This window comes from Nycticebus coucang, chromosome 9, assembly GCF_027406575.1.
Source record: "Nycticebus coucang isolate mNycCou1 chromosome 9, mNycCou1.pri, whole genome shotgun sequence".
Classification (NCBI taxonomy): domain Eukaryota; kingdom Metazoa; phylum Chordata; class Mammalia; order Primates; family Lorisidae; genus Nycticebus; species Nycticebus coucang.
In genome coordinates, this window is record NC_069788.1 from 104,600,344 (window position 1) to 104,614,024 (window position 13,681).

General features: G+C 38.0%; 1 protein-coding gene and 1 non-coding gene across 2 annotated transcripts in view; one reads left to right on the top strand and one right to left on the bottom strand.

Moving 5' to 3' along the window:
• The window catches only part of CEP128 (centrosomal protein 128), a 428,651-nt gene that overhangs the window by 319,456 nt on the left and 95,514 nt on the right, over positions 1–13,681 (top strand). The window lies entirely within an intron of this gene.
• Positions 12,127–12,233, bottom strand: LOC128594992 (U6 spliceosomal RNA). The gene has a single exon (XR_008382688.1). It is a non-coding gene; the product is annotated as a U6 spliceosomal RNA (small nuclear RNA).

Consider the following 13,681-nt stretch of genomic DNA (forward strand, 5'->3'; position numbering starts at 1 on the left):
CTGTTTTATAAGAGCCGTAAGCTTTAACTTTCAGGTGTTGTTCAGGTTTCTGTTCCACGTGTACTGCACTTTTGTGCATTTTCTGTTGGTCAGGTTTAGTAGTAACAAGTTTCCTTAGCATTTGTTTGGTAAAGTCTTTATTCCTTCATCATCTTCTTTATGAAAACTTAGGTTTTCATAATACAAAATTCTTGGCTTGGAGTGGTTCTGTTTAAGAAGACTGAAAATCGGCCCCTAATACCTTCTGGCTTGTGAGGTCTCTTCTGAGAAGTCTGCTGTTTGCCTGATTAATTTCCTTTTGTAGGTTAGTTGTTGGTTAATTTGAGTTCTCTGTAGATCCAAGTTATCAAGCTTTTTTCTAATTCAAAATGTGCAAATATCCTTTCCCATTGTGTAGATTGTCTATGTGCTTTGATGGTTGTCTCCTTAGCTATGGAAGCTTTTCAGTTTAACTAAGTCCCATTTGTTTATTTTTGTTGTTGTTGCAATTGCCATGGAAGTCTTCTTCATAAAGTCTTTTCCCAGGCAGATTATCTTCAAGTGTTTTTTCCTATGCCTTCTTTGAGGATTTTTATCATTTCATGCCTTAAATTTAGGTCTTTTATCTATCCTTAATCAATTTTTGTGAATGGAGAAAGGTGCAAGTCCAGTTTCAGTCTTTTTTTTTTTTGCAGTTTTTGGCCGGGGCTGGGTTTGAACCTGCCACCTCTGGCATATGGGGCCAGCACCCTACTCCTTTGAGCCATAGGCGCCGCCCCCAGTTTCAGTCTTTTACATGTGGCTATCTAGTTCTCCCAGCACCATTTATTGAATAGGAATTCTTACCCCCAGTGTATGTTCTTGTTTGGTTTATTGAAGATTAGGTGGCTGTAAGATGTTAGTTTCATCCCCTGGCTTTCAATTTGGTTCCAGATGTCTATGTCTCTATTATAATCCTTACATTGGCTTGGTTTTACATAATCCCATATATTTGTGAGTGATTTTTTGTTCTTATTTATTCTTTTTTTGTATCTTTGATTGACTGAGTTAGTTCACAAGTCTTGTCTTCAAGCTCTGAACATCCTTCTTTTGCTTGGTAGCCTGTTGTTTAAGCTTTCTGCTATATTTGGAAATTCCCTAAATGACTCTTTCATTTCTTTAAGTACTGTTACATCCTTTCTTAGGTTGTCTGTCTCTTTAACAACTTTTTCATTTGTATTCTCAATTTTTGCCGTGTGTGTGTGTGTGTGTGTGTGTGTGTGTGTGTTTTCAGTTTTTTTTTTTTTTTAAGACAGAGCCTCAAGCCGTTGCCCTAGGTAGAGCACCGTGGTATCACGGCTCACAGCAACCTCCAACTCCTGGGCTTGAGCGATTCTCTTGCCTTAGCCTCCCAAGTAGCTGGAACTACAGGTGCCCACCACAATGCCGGCTATTTTTTGGTTGTAGTTGTCAATGTTTGGCAGGCCCAGCTCTGGTGTATGTGGCTGGCATCTTAGCCACTTGAGCTACAGGCGCCGAGTCTTGGTGTTCGTTTTCAACTTTTTCCTCAATCACTGTCATCATATTTGCCATAAAAATTCTGCATTTCATTTTTGACATTTCAGCAATGTCCTTGGATTGGGATCTGTTGGTGTAAATCTGTTGTGATCCTTTGGCAGTGTTTTTTTCATACTGTTAGAGTTCTTTTGCTGGCCTCTTCTGAAACCTCTTCTGATAGCTCAGGGCAGATAGGTTTGTTGCACACCTGTTCTCCTTTGCTAAGAACTCTCCAACTTAGTGAGAATAAGGAGAGGTCTCTAGATGATTCATTAAGGTCCTATTCTGGAATATTGATCCAGTAGGAGAGGGCTGGTTGTACTAAGAGCCTATAATGTATCTGTTCTGTGTTGTCCGTATTCTGTAGTTTTCACAGTCCACACTGGTACTCGGGGACCTTCATGTGTGGTAGTTGGTCTCCAGGTCACTATTTGTGGCTTGGGCAGTAGCATGAGTGAGTTCCTCTCCACAAAAGCAGACATTGCTGGAGATTGGTTTATCTGGGTCTCCCTGTGGCTGTGTCAGTGGCTACTGGGCAAGGCTGTCTAGGCAGTTGTCATGGGCGTCAAGGGTATAGGCATTTGTTCCCCCCAACTCCAGGTACAATGATGACATGCAGTTGGGTGAGGGGGGGTCAGGGAGGGTGTGGCTCATGGCTATTATGTCCTTGGCAGAGCGTTAGACCACAGGTGTGACACCAGGCATCACACACTACAATGGGGGCCACTAGGCAGCACACATGGCTGCCATGGTGGGGTCCACTGGGTGACATGCCAGGCCATGGGGGATGGGCTTCTGGATGACTGAAGCTGTCTCATCATTCAGGTCCTGCTGAGGCTGTTGCCGTGGGACTTTGGGGCTAATATAAACCCCTACTTTGTTCAGATTCCTTGATGGGTGGTAGCACTTGTCTCCTAGTCATGATGTGTGGAAATGGATCTGCTCCATCCGAAGCTGGCAAAGGCAATGTGGACATGGTTGCAGCCAAACCAATAACTGTATAGACTGGACACTGAACCTAAGAGCTTGGAATGGCATCAGGTGACCCAGGAATGGAAGCTAGCAAGTCCCTCTTGTGCCCACTCTCTGGTGTGGTGTTACTGAACGGTCTCTAAGCTGCTCCTAGGTTAGTATGAGAGCCTGTGCTAGTGTTGGACCCCTCACCATTCAGATTACAGAGTCTATAGATGTATTGTGGAGCCCCAGGGTTGTCTTCTGTGAATCTTCTGCATTTGTGGTCATCCCCCCAGGTACCTTTCAATATTGCCATGTGAATCGTCCCATCTTCTTCACCTCACTTTGTGTGTTTCCCATCACTTCTCCGGTGATTTACAATGCTGTCTCCAAGAAGATCTAGCCATAGATGTGCATGTACTTGCGACTTTTGATGCTCTTCTTGGGAGAGGCATGTGTGTACTGCTTCTTGTCTGCCATCTTGGCCGCCTCCTCTATTCTTTCTTTAGTTAACTGCTAAAACTGCCGTTAGCCACGTGTTGGAATTTTTTATCTTATTCTTAATATATATTCATGTCTCTTTAGTATTTTTATCTTTTTATCCTGTGCTACATTGTGTGAGAATTCTTTAGACTGCTTTCGTTCCTTACATGTGTCTAATCTAAAACATGTCTGTTGAACTTTTGGGAGTAATAACTATTGTTTTTCATTCCTAGAAGCTCTTTTTTAATAATATTTTCCATTTGTGTGTGCGTGTCTCCTCAGTGATTTAAAACATTTTGTAGGTTCTTCCATTTGTTCTGTTTTCTTAAGTTTTGATTGTACCATTTCTCTATTATTTTTGTAGACCCTTGCTCCCAACATTTTGTGTGTGTGTGATTTTTTTTTTTAAATACTGGCTGTGAGTTATCTAAATGGGAATTTCATATAATCTGGATTGTGAATGTTTTCCTACAGAGAAGTCTGTGTTTACTTCTTCCACATGCTTCAGAAGAATCCCAACCCAGCACCAGTTTTTTTTCATTCCAATTGCTTAATCTTAGCAACACTCATATGCCATGCAGGTGGTGTACAATTTTACTCCAAACCCATATATAGCAGAGGAACCCTTTTCAGAGACAAGCTTTCTCATTACCTGTCTGGATCAGGGAAGATAATTTAGCGAACTCTTTTTACTAATGATATATGGAGACTTTAGTTAACGTGCTATTCGAATGTTGATTTGTGGACCAGCAGCATCAGCATTACCTGGAAGTTTGCTAGAAATGCAAATTCCACAACTGCTAGGTCAGACCCTCTGTGGGTATATTGACAAATCTGACTTTTAGCAAGCCCTCCCAGTGATTCTTATTGATGCCAACTTTTGGGAAGTATGGCTTTAAAGCAAGTCCCAGCTTCATGCAGGAATCTCAGTTCCAACTTCTCATGTTTTTCAGGACAGTTCTCAGTTCTTATTCTCCTTCACTTAGTGAGTACTAAAATCCAAAATGCTAACTATTCTGTCCTATCTTTAGGTCTAATAGCCCTCCTCACCAGTCTTCTTTTCACTCTAGGATCCTCTGTAACAATAACTTTTTTGTACTACTTGAGAGCTGGGTTTTTATTTGACTGTTTGTGCATGTGGGACTTCCCTTTTTCCCTTGTGAACTCAGTTATGTATTTGTTTTATTCTGCATTTCAAGACGTTTACTTTAAAGGGCTCCTAGCATTGCTATAGCCATTTCATTGCCAGAAGGCCTTAACTAAATTCTTTTAACTTTGGAAATAAGATTGGACATAGATATGTAGCTCTCAATTTTCTTTATTTTATGATGGGAATTGTTTATTGTAGTATCTACCTTAATTCCTTGATACTACAGGTTCTTTAAATCTAAAAAAAATGATACAAGAAAAATTAAAGCAAAGGTATTGGCATGATGTCTTATACAGAATAAAAATAAATAGGAATACTGAATACCTAGGGTTCTTGCATGTTACAGAATGGAGCCAAGATAATTCCCCTCAAAAGATGCTTATTATGTTGTAGGATGTAAGCTACATCCTTTACATGCACTATATAATTAATTACTCACTATATAAGTGTTCGCTTTCTCAACTATAAAATGAGGATGGACTCAAATCCTTCAAAACTGCGCATCCCCATCTTGTAGGTGAGAAGGCTAAAGCACACTGAGTCATTTCCCCAAATCACATGGGTGTTAAATGAAGTGGGATTTGAACCTCGATAGCCCGCTACAGAGCTGATGCTTTAACCAAGTGTACCACACACTTCCGTTTATAAAAGGCAAACGAGCATTTTGAGCAAACATGTTTTGTGTGTCATACTAGGAGCTTTCACTTATTATCTATTTAATGCTTACAAAATCCTGTGAGTAGTTATAGTCCATCCTACCCTTGTAAATTTTTCCAAAGATGATGCTCACATAGGTTAAGTGATTTGACCCAGTGATTCAGAAAGTTGAGTTTGTACCCACATCTGCTTGTTGCCAAAACATCCTCTGTATGGAAACTAGGCTGGTTCACTTAGTTCAAAATTGTTTCCTCTGTGGTTATAATATAGTTTATTGCTTGCAAAATTGCCAGTTCAACTATCGGAAGTTTTTTGTTTGGGGCACTGAGTAATTTCCATTGGGACCATGTGATGTAACAGAAAGAACCTTGGGTTATGGTCTAAGAGGTCTGTGCTTTTTGTTCTATGACTAAGTAGCCATTTGTTATGTCACCTGTTTTTTATGTTGTCCCTGTATTTTACTTTGCTTTTTTGTTCTTAAACTACACGATCTCTAAATGCCTTTTATATACCACATATTCTAATTTAACACTAGTAGTCATAATAATTTAGTTTTTAATACTAAAGACAGTTGCATCTTGATGATTCAATCTACCTTTTCTGATTTTCTCCAGTAAGACTCCATATAGTTCTTTGTGATGTATTGGCAATGCAAATTTACAACATTCATTACTGAAGTTTGGAGAATTACAATAGATTTGGACATTTTTTGTGACCCTCCTGCTTTTTGCTTCTAAAGAATCTTGTTAACATCCTGCATCATGACTAGAAATGCAAGCACTTGATTTTAAAAATCTTATAAAACAGAAAAAAAAAATTGAATTTGGGCAATTTAGCATATTTGAGAAAAGTGTATGTTCTAAAGTCAGACCGGGTTAGATGTCTCACTTTACTAGTTCTTAGCCCTGAAGGCAAGTTTCTCAACCTGTCCCCTCCCCCTGTAAAATGGGGAAAATAATCTTCTGTACATAACTGGATAAAGATTAAGTGATAGAATGTGTGAACACCTGTAGCCCAGTGACTATAGTCAGTAACCACACAATACATTTTAGCTACTACTATTGTCTGTGTCATTATAATGATTCCTATTAAACATCTTTTCTTTGTATTACAACTCTCCATGAATGAGCTATCAGGAAAGTAAAAATATGGTTCTGAAATTGAATGTATGTTTTTTCAGCTTTGTTGAATAACTTTGAGTATAGTAGTATGTGGCTTCCAGTCAGCAAGAGTGAAACTGAACAGGCCACAGGAAACCCTTAGCCCTTTCTGAGTGAGTACAGATGTAGTTGTTCCCTTTGGTTAGCAGCTGCTGCTGCTGCTTAGATAACCTTTCTGTATTTGAGCTTCTGCTGTTCAGCTTCACAGGCTGTAGACTGTACTGACATAAATTGAGATGATCCATTTCTCATTCCTGTACACTAGTGGGCCTGCCTGCTCTGATGCTCGGAGTTGTGCTTTCTATGAAAGCATTTCTCCTGCCTACCTGGCTAAGAGTCTTCTGTGACTGACCATTCACCATGGGCAAATGGATTGCTTTCCGTTTGCATCAAATCTTTGGACATGTTCACTGCCTAAGAAGTTGAGTTGCTTGGATGCTGCCAAATAGCCTATTCCTGGGTTTTAACTCTTAGGGATATTTTATGACTATCTCATGTAACTAGCTAGACCAGAAGATCGGCTGACAAAAGTAGTAACATGTGGACCCTGATTTCTCCTTGGGTTGTAATGCCAAGCTCTATATATTTCTGGTTTCCTGACAAGGTGGTTATTTGTCATATTTGTTGAATTGTAAATTTCATTTCTGTGTCGTTATTAATTTGTGGGACTATAAATTTTCCCCACTAGAAGTGATATTTGATCTTAGTATCTAAAACCTGATTTTTAGATTAAAGCACTGGGCTGATTACTCACTATGATTAATACACTCCAAACCCAATTAATGTCACTTGTTACTACTACTTGTCATATATTTATTAAATGTTTATTATATAGTAGTCAGTGATGATACAAAGTCAAATAAGATGTCTTTCAGAGAACAGTTACCGTGGTGTAAACTTGGTGAAATTTATTGAGCCGCATATTTGATAACCTTTTCTATATCCATTTTATGCTTCTTAGTAAAAAAGTTAAAAAAAAAATACGATCTGACCTTGAGTTTGTGGTTTGGTAGGAAAGTAGACATGTAAGTTAGTGATTTCAAAGCAGGATGATAAGTGTTATTACATGAGCGGATTTCTGTGGAAGCACAGAGGAAAGTCATATTATCCTAGGGATTTATGAGAAAGTTCTTAGAAAAGGTGACACTACATCTGACTTTTAAAGGTTAAGTAGAAGTTATCCAGGCAAAGAAAGGCATTCAGAAGAGAAGAAGGAGCCTTAATGAAAACAAGGTCTCGTGAAACAGCTTACCTGGATGGGACAGGGTTCTATATGGACAGGTAAGGTATGGGGGCAGAAATTGGCCAAATTATCTTCTGGAATCAAATCTACAGAGATCCTGGATTCTAATCTGAATACTCTCAGAACACAACCCAAGAAACAGTAATATTTATGAGTTTAGCCATGCGAAGTAGAGTTCATAAAAGATACTGAGGAGTGACAAAAAGAATAGTCGGGACCTCTAGAGCGTGTTGTCACAGAAGCCAAAGAAAAGGTTGAGCCTCCTGTATAGGAATGTGGTCTGTAGTGTCAAATATTATAGAGATCCCAGATAAGACAGGAATAGAAATATATCCATTGACTTCAGCCATATGGAAGTTACATAATGATAATGATGCTACAATTCTGTAAAACAAATGATCTGTATTATTTCTTTTCTTTTCTTTTTTTTTTTTTTTTGAGACAGAGGCTCAAGCTGTTGCCCTGGGTAGAGTGCTGTGGCATCACAGCTCACAGCAACCTCCAGCTCCTGGGCTCAAGCGATTCTCCTGCCTCAGCCTCCCAAGTAGCTGGGACCACAGGTGCCTGCCACAATGCCCAGCTATTTTTTCGTTGCAGCCGTCATTGTTGTTTGGCAGACCCAGGCTAGATTTGAACCCGCCAGCTCAGGTGTATGTGGCTGGCTGATTAGCCACTTGAGCCACAGGCACCGAGCCTGTATTATTTCTAAATATGTCATCTTGTCTTTTGGAAGCCTTCTTTTTCATTCTCTTTTAACCATCTCAATTTTTTTCTTCCCATTTGATTTGCATTTTGTGTATCTTTTTAATTTTTACAATTCTTTTCCTTTATCTGACCTTCCCTTCCTTTTCTTTTCTTCTTCTTTTTTTTTTTTTATTAAATCATAGCTGTGTACACTAATGCGATCATGGAGCACCATACACTGGTTTTATAGACCGTTTGACATTATTTTCATCACACTAGTTAACATAGCCTCCCTGGCATTTTCTTAGTTATTGTGTTAAAACATTTACATTCTACATTTACTAAGTTTCACATATACCCTTGTAAGATGCACCACAGGTGTAATCCCACCAATCACCCTCCCTCTGCCCATCTCTCCCCTCCCTCCCCTCCCTCTCCTCTTTCCCCCATTCTTAGGTTTTAACTGGGTTATAGCTTTCATGTGAAAGCCATAAATTAATTTCATAGTACGGCTGAGTACATTGGATACTTTTTCTTCCATTCTTGAGATACTTTACTAAGAAGAATATGTTCCAGCTCCATCCATGTAAACATGAAAGAGGTAAAGTCTCCATCTTTCTTTAAGGCTGCATAATATTCCATGGTGTACATATATCAATTTATTAATCCATTCCTGGATTGATGGGTACTTGGGCTTTTTCCATGACTTAGCAATTATGAATTGGACTGCAATAAACATTCTGGTACAAATATCTTTGTTATGATGTGATTTTTGGACTTCTGGGTATATGCCTCGTAGAGGAATTATAGGATTGAATGGCAGATCTATTTTTAGATCTCTAAGTGTTCTCCAAACATCTTTCCAAAAGGAATGTATTAATTTGCATTCCCACCAGCAGTGTAGAAGTGTTTCCTTTTCTCCACATCTACGCCAACATCTCTGGTCTTGGGATTTTGTGGTAAAGGCTAATCTTACTGGAGTTAGATGATATCTCAAAGTAATTTTGATTTGCATTTCTCTGATGATTAAAGATGCTGAGCATTTTTTCATATGTCTGTAGGCCATATGCCTGTCTTCTTCAGAGAAGTTTCTCTTCAAGTCCCTTGCCCAGCCTGCATTGGGATCACTTGTTCTTTTCTTGCTTATACGTTTGAGTTCTCTGTGGATTCTGGTTATTAAACCTTTGTCAGAGATGTAACCTGCAAATATCTTCTCCCTTTCTGAGGGCTTTGCTTGCTTTACTTACTGTGTTCTTGGCTGTGCAGAAGCTTTTTAGTTTGATCAGGTCCCAGTAGTGTATTTTTGAAGCTGCTTCAATTGCCCGGGGGGTTCTCCTCATGAAGTACTCGCCCAGACCGATTTCTTCAAGGGTTTTCTCTGCACTCTCTTCTAGTATTTTTATAGTTTCATGTCTTAAGTTTAAATCTTTAATCCAGTGAGAGTCTATCTTAGTTAATGGTGAAAGGTATGGGTCCAGTTTCAGTCTTGTACAGGTTGTCAGCCAGTTCACCCAGCACCATTTGTTAAATAGGGAATCTTTTCTCCACTGAATGTTTTTAATTGGCTTGTCAAAGATCAAATAACGGTAAGTAGCTGGATTCATCTCTTGGTTCTCTCTTCTTTTCCAGACATCTACTTCTCTGTTTTTGTGCCAGTATCATGCTGTTCTGAAACTATCGATTTGTAGTATAGTCTGAGCTCTGGTAGCTTGATTCCTCCTGCTTTGTTTTTATTTCTGAGTAATGTCTTGGCTATTCAAGGTTTTTTCTGATTCCGTATAAAATGAAGTATTGTTTTTTCAAGATCTTTAAAGTATGACAGTGGAGCTTTAATAGGGATTGCATTAAAATTGTATATTGCTTTGGGTAGTATGGACATTTTAACAATGTTGATCCTTCCCAGCCATAAGCATGGTATGTTTTTCCATTTGTTAACATTTTCAGCTATTTCTTTTCTTAGAGTTTCATAGTTCTCTTTATAGAGATCTTTCACGTCCTTTGTTAGATAAACTCACAAGTATTTCATCTTCTTTGGCACTACTGTTAATGGAATAGAGTCTTTAACTGTTTTTTCAGCTTGACTATTGTTAGTATTTATAAAGGCTACTGATTTATGAATGTTGATTTTGTAGCCTGAGACACTGCTGTGTTACTTGATCACTTCTAAGAGTTTTGTAGTAGAATCCCTGGTGTTTTCCAGATATACAATCATATCATCTGTGAAGAGCGAAAGTTTGATCTCTTCTGACCCTATATGGATACCCTTGATCACCTTTTCTTCCCTAATTGTGGCGGCTAAAACTTCCATTACAATGGTAAAGTGGAGACAATGGGCAGCCTTGTCTAGTTCCTGATCTGAGTGGAAACGATTTCAGTTTAACTCCATTCAATACGATATTGGCTGTGGGTTTGCTGTAGATGGTCTCTATAAGTTTAAGAAATGTCCCTTCTATGCCAGTTTTATTAAGTGGTCTGATCATGAAGGATGCTGGATATTATCAAAAGCTTTTTCTGCATCAATTCAGAGAATCATATGGTCTTTGTTTTTTAATTTGTTTACGTGCTGAATTATACTTATAGATTTACGGATATTGAACCAGCCTTGAGACCTTGGGATAAAACCAACTTGGTCATGATGTATAATTTGTTTGATGTGTTGCTGGATTCTGTTTGTTAGGATCTTGTTGAATATTTTTGCATCTATATTCATTAGTGATACTGGTCTATAATTTTCTTGTTGGGTCTTTTCCTGGTTTGGGGATCAGGGTGATGTTTGCTTCATAGAATGTGTTGGGTAGTCTTCCTTCAGTTTCTACATTTTGGAACAGGTTGAGTAATATAGGTACTAATTCTTCTTTAAAGGTTTGGTAGAACTCTGCTGTGAAACCATCTGGTCCCAGGCTTTTCTTTTTAGGGAGGCTTGGTATGGTTGATGCTATTTCAGAACTTGATATGGGCCTGTTCAACATTTCTACTTGATTCTGGCTAAGTCTTGGAAGGTTACGTGATTCTAAGTATAGGTCAGTTTCCTTCAGATTTTCATATTTCTGAGAATAAAGTTTCTTGTAATATTCATTAAGGATTTTTTGAATTTCTGAGGAGTCTGTTGTTATTTCGTCTTTGTCGTTTCTGATTGATGAGATTAGACATTTTACCCTTTTTTCCTGGTTAGGTTAGCCAAAGGTTTATCTATTTTATTGACCTTTTCAAAAAACCAACTTTTTGATTTATTGATCTGTTGTATAATTCTTTTGTTTTCAATTTCATTTAATTCTGCTCTAATTTTGGTTATTTCTTTTCTTGTACTGGGTTTGGGGTTGGAATGTTCTTCCTTTTCCAGTTGCTTGAGATGTCCTATTAAATTGTTAACTTCCTCTCTTTCCGTTTTTTTGAGGAAGGCTTGCAGTGCTATAAATTTCCCTCTTAGGACTGCCTTTGCAGTATCCTAGAGGTTCTGATAATTCGTGTTTTCATTGTTGTTTTGTTCCAAAAATTTGGCAATTTCCTTCTTAATCTCATCTCTGACGTAGCTATCATTCAGCATAAGGTTATTTAACTTCCATGTTTTTGAATGAGTATGCAGATTCCTGTTGTTACTGAGCTCAACTTTTATTCCATGGTGGTCTGAGAAGATGCAAGGAATAATTTTTATTCCTTTAAATTTACTGAGGTTAGACTTGTGACCTAAGATGTGATCGATTTTGGAGTATGTTCCGTGGACTGATGAGAAGTATATGTATTCAGTTTTGTTGGGATGAAATGTTCTGTAGATGTCTGCTAACTCCAAATGTTGGATGGTTAGGTTTAAATCTAAAATTTCTTTGCTCAGATTCTTATTAGAGGATTGATCCAACACTGCCAAAGGAGTGTTGAAATCTCCAACTATTATGGAGCTGGAGGAAATCAAGTTGCTCGTGTCTGTTAGAGTTTCTCTTATAAATTGAGGTGCATTCTGGTTGGGTGCATAGATATTAATAATTGAAATCTCATCATATTGAGTATTACCCTTAACAAATAGAAGTGACCATTCTTATCTTTCCTTACTTTTGTTGGTTTAAAGCCTATTGTATCTCAAATAAAATTGCCACACCTGCTTTTTTCTGATTACCATTTGCCTGAAATATGGATGACCATCCTTTCGCTCTGAGTCTATATTTGTCTTTTAAGGTAAGATGTGACTCTTGTATGCAGCAAATATCTGGCCTAAGTTTTTGTATCCAGTCATCCAACCTGTGCCTTTTTAGAGGACAGTTTAAGCCATTCACATTAATGGAGAATATAAAAATATGGAATGCTTCACGAATTTGTGTGTCATCCTTGTGCAGGGGCCATGCTAATCTTCTCTGTATCATTTCAATTTTAGTATATGTGCTGCCAAAACGAGCACTCTCTCTTTTTTTTTTTTAAACAGAGTCTCACTTTATTGCCCTCGGTAGAGTGCTGTGGCATCACAGCTCACAGCACCTCCAACTCCTGGGCTTAGGCAATTCTCTTGCCTCAGCCTCCCAAGTAGCTGGGACTACAGGTGCCCATCAGAATGCCCAGCTATTTTTTTGTTGCGGGGGCCAGGTTCAAATCCACCACCCTCAGTGTATCGGGCTGACACCCTACCCACTGAGCCACAGAGGCCGCCCGACTCTTTCCTTTCTATTTAAAAATATAGTCTTATTAAATATGAAAAAGACAATTTTATTATGCAAAATTATGTCTAAAATATTTTCTGTAATCACCTATTCTTTATTAAATGGGATTGTCTTTTGATATAAATCATTAAATGGCTGCCTTGGCACTTTTCTTATTATGATAATAAACAGACATATTTGTATTTGCATACAGCTCAACTTGTCCAACATAAATAACTCTATTTCTAGAAAGGCTACCTTGCAGCCTTCTGCTTCATGTTCCCCTCTCGTCCTATCTCTTGATAGCTCGCTGTCTTAATTCATAATGACGCCTAATCAAAATTTAATGAAGCCAGTTAGAATGTGTATTTAGAAATACATGTGATACTATACATATGGGGAGAGAGAGAGAATCTCTTATAAAGGGTCATTTAAATAATAATTTCAGAAAAATACGTTTTACTTTTTAACAAATGCTTTCTATTTCAGAACAGTTTTGAACATACTGTTGTTATTGTATATAGTTTATCCTGCTCATAACAATGAGATCATGACAATGAGATCATTACCTAGAAAGTGTTTTCATTTTTACCCCTTTGGGAATAATATTTCTGGTTTCTGTGATCTTTTAAGAATTTTAGAAGTTGCTGTAAAAGTATAATTGGATCTTTTGAAGCTTAAGCCTGGAGGGTTTAGTTGAATTCAGTATTGTCAACTACAACTATAACTCAGGATGTGTGGTTATTTTGGTTGTCAATAATAGTATGGTATATAAATTTTAGTAAGTCTATTAATTCCTCTTCAGATTAGTTTTTAGAGTCTTTTTTTTTTTGTAGAGACAGAGTCTCACTTTATGGCCCTCGGTAGAGTGCCGTGGCCTCACACAGCTCACAGCAACCTCCAACTCCTGGGCTTAAGCGATTCTCTTGCCTCACAGATTAGTTTTGATTATTAGTGTTTTGATGAACTGGTTTACTTGCAGTTCCCAAGTTGTAGTATTAAGTAATTCATGTACTCTCACAGAATATGATTATCCTTTGATATTCTTGAAGTTCGAATTAACTCTCAGTTGAAAAGTCATGGCACTTTCAAGTGTATAACAATCATACTGTTATCACTTAGTAAAACTTACTGTGGTAATCACTAGGCTGTATGCATGAGAGGGATTCGTTGATCAAATCCATACAATTACTCTATTTGTCTTTGCTGTTAC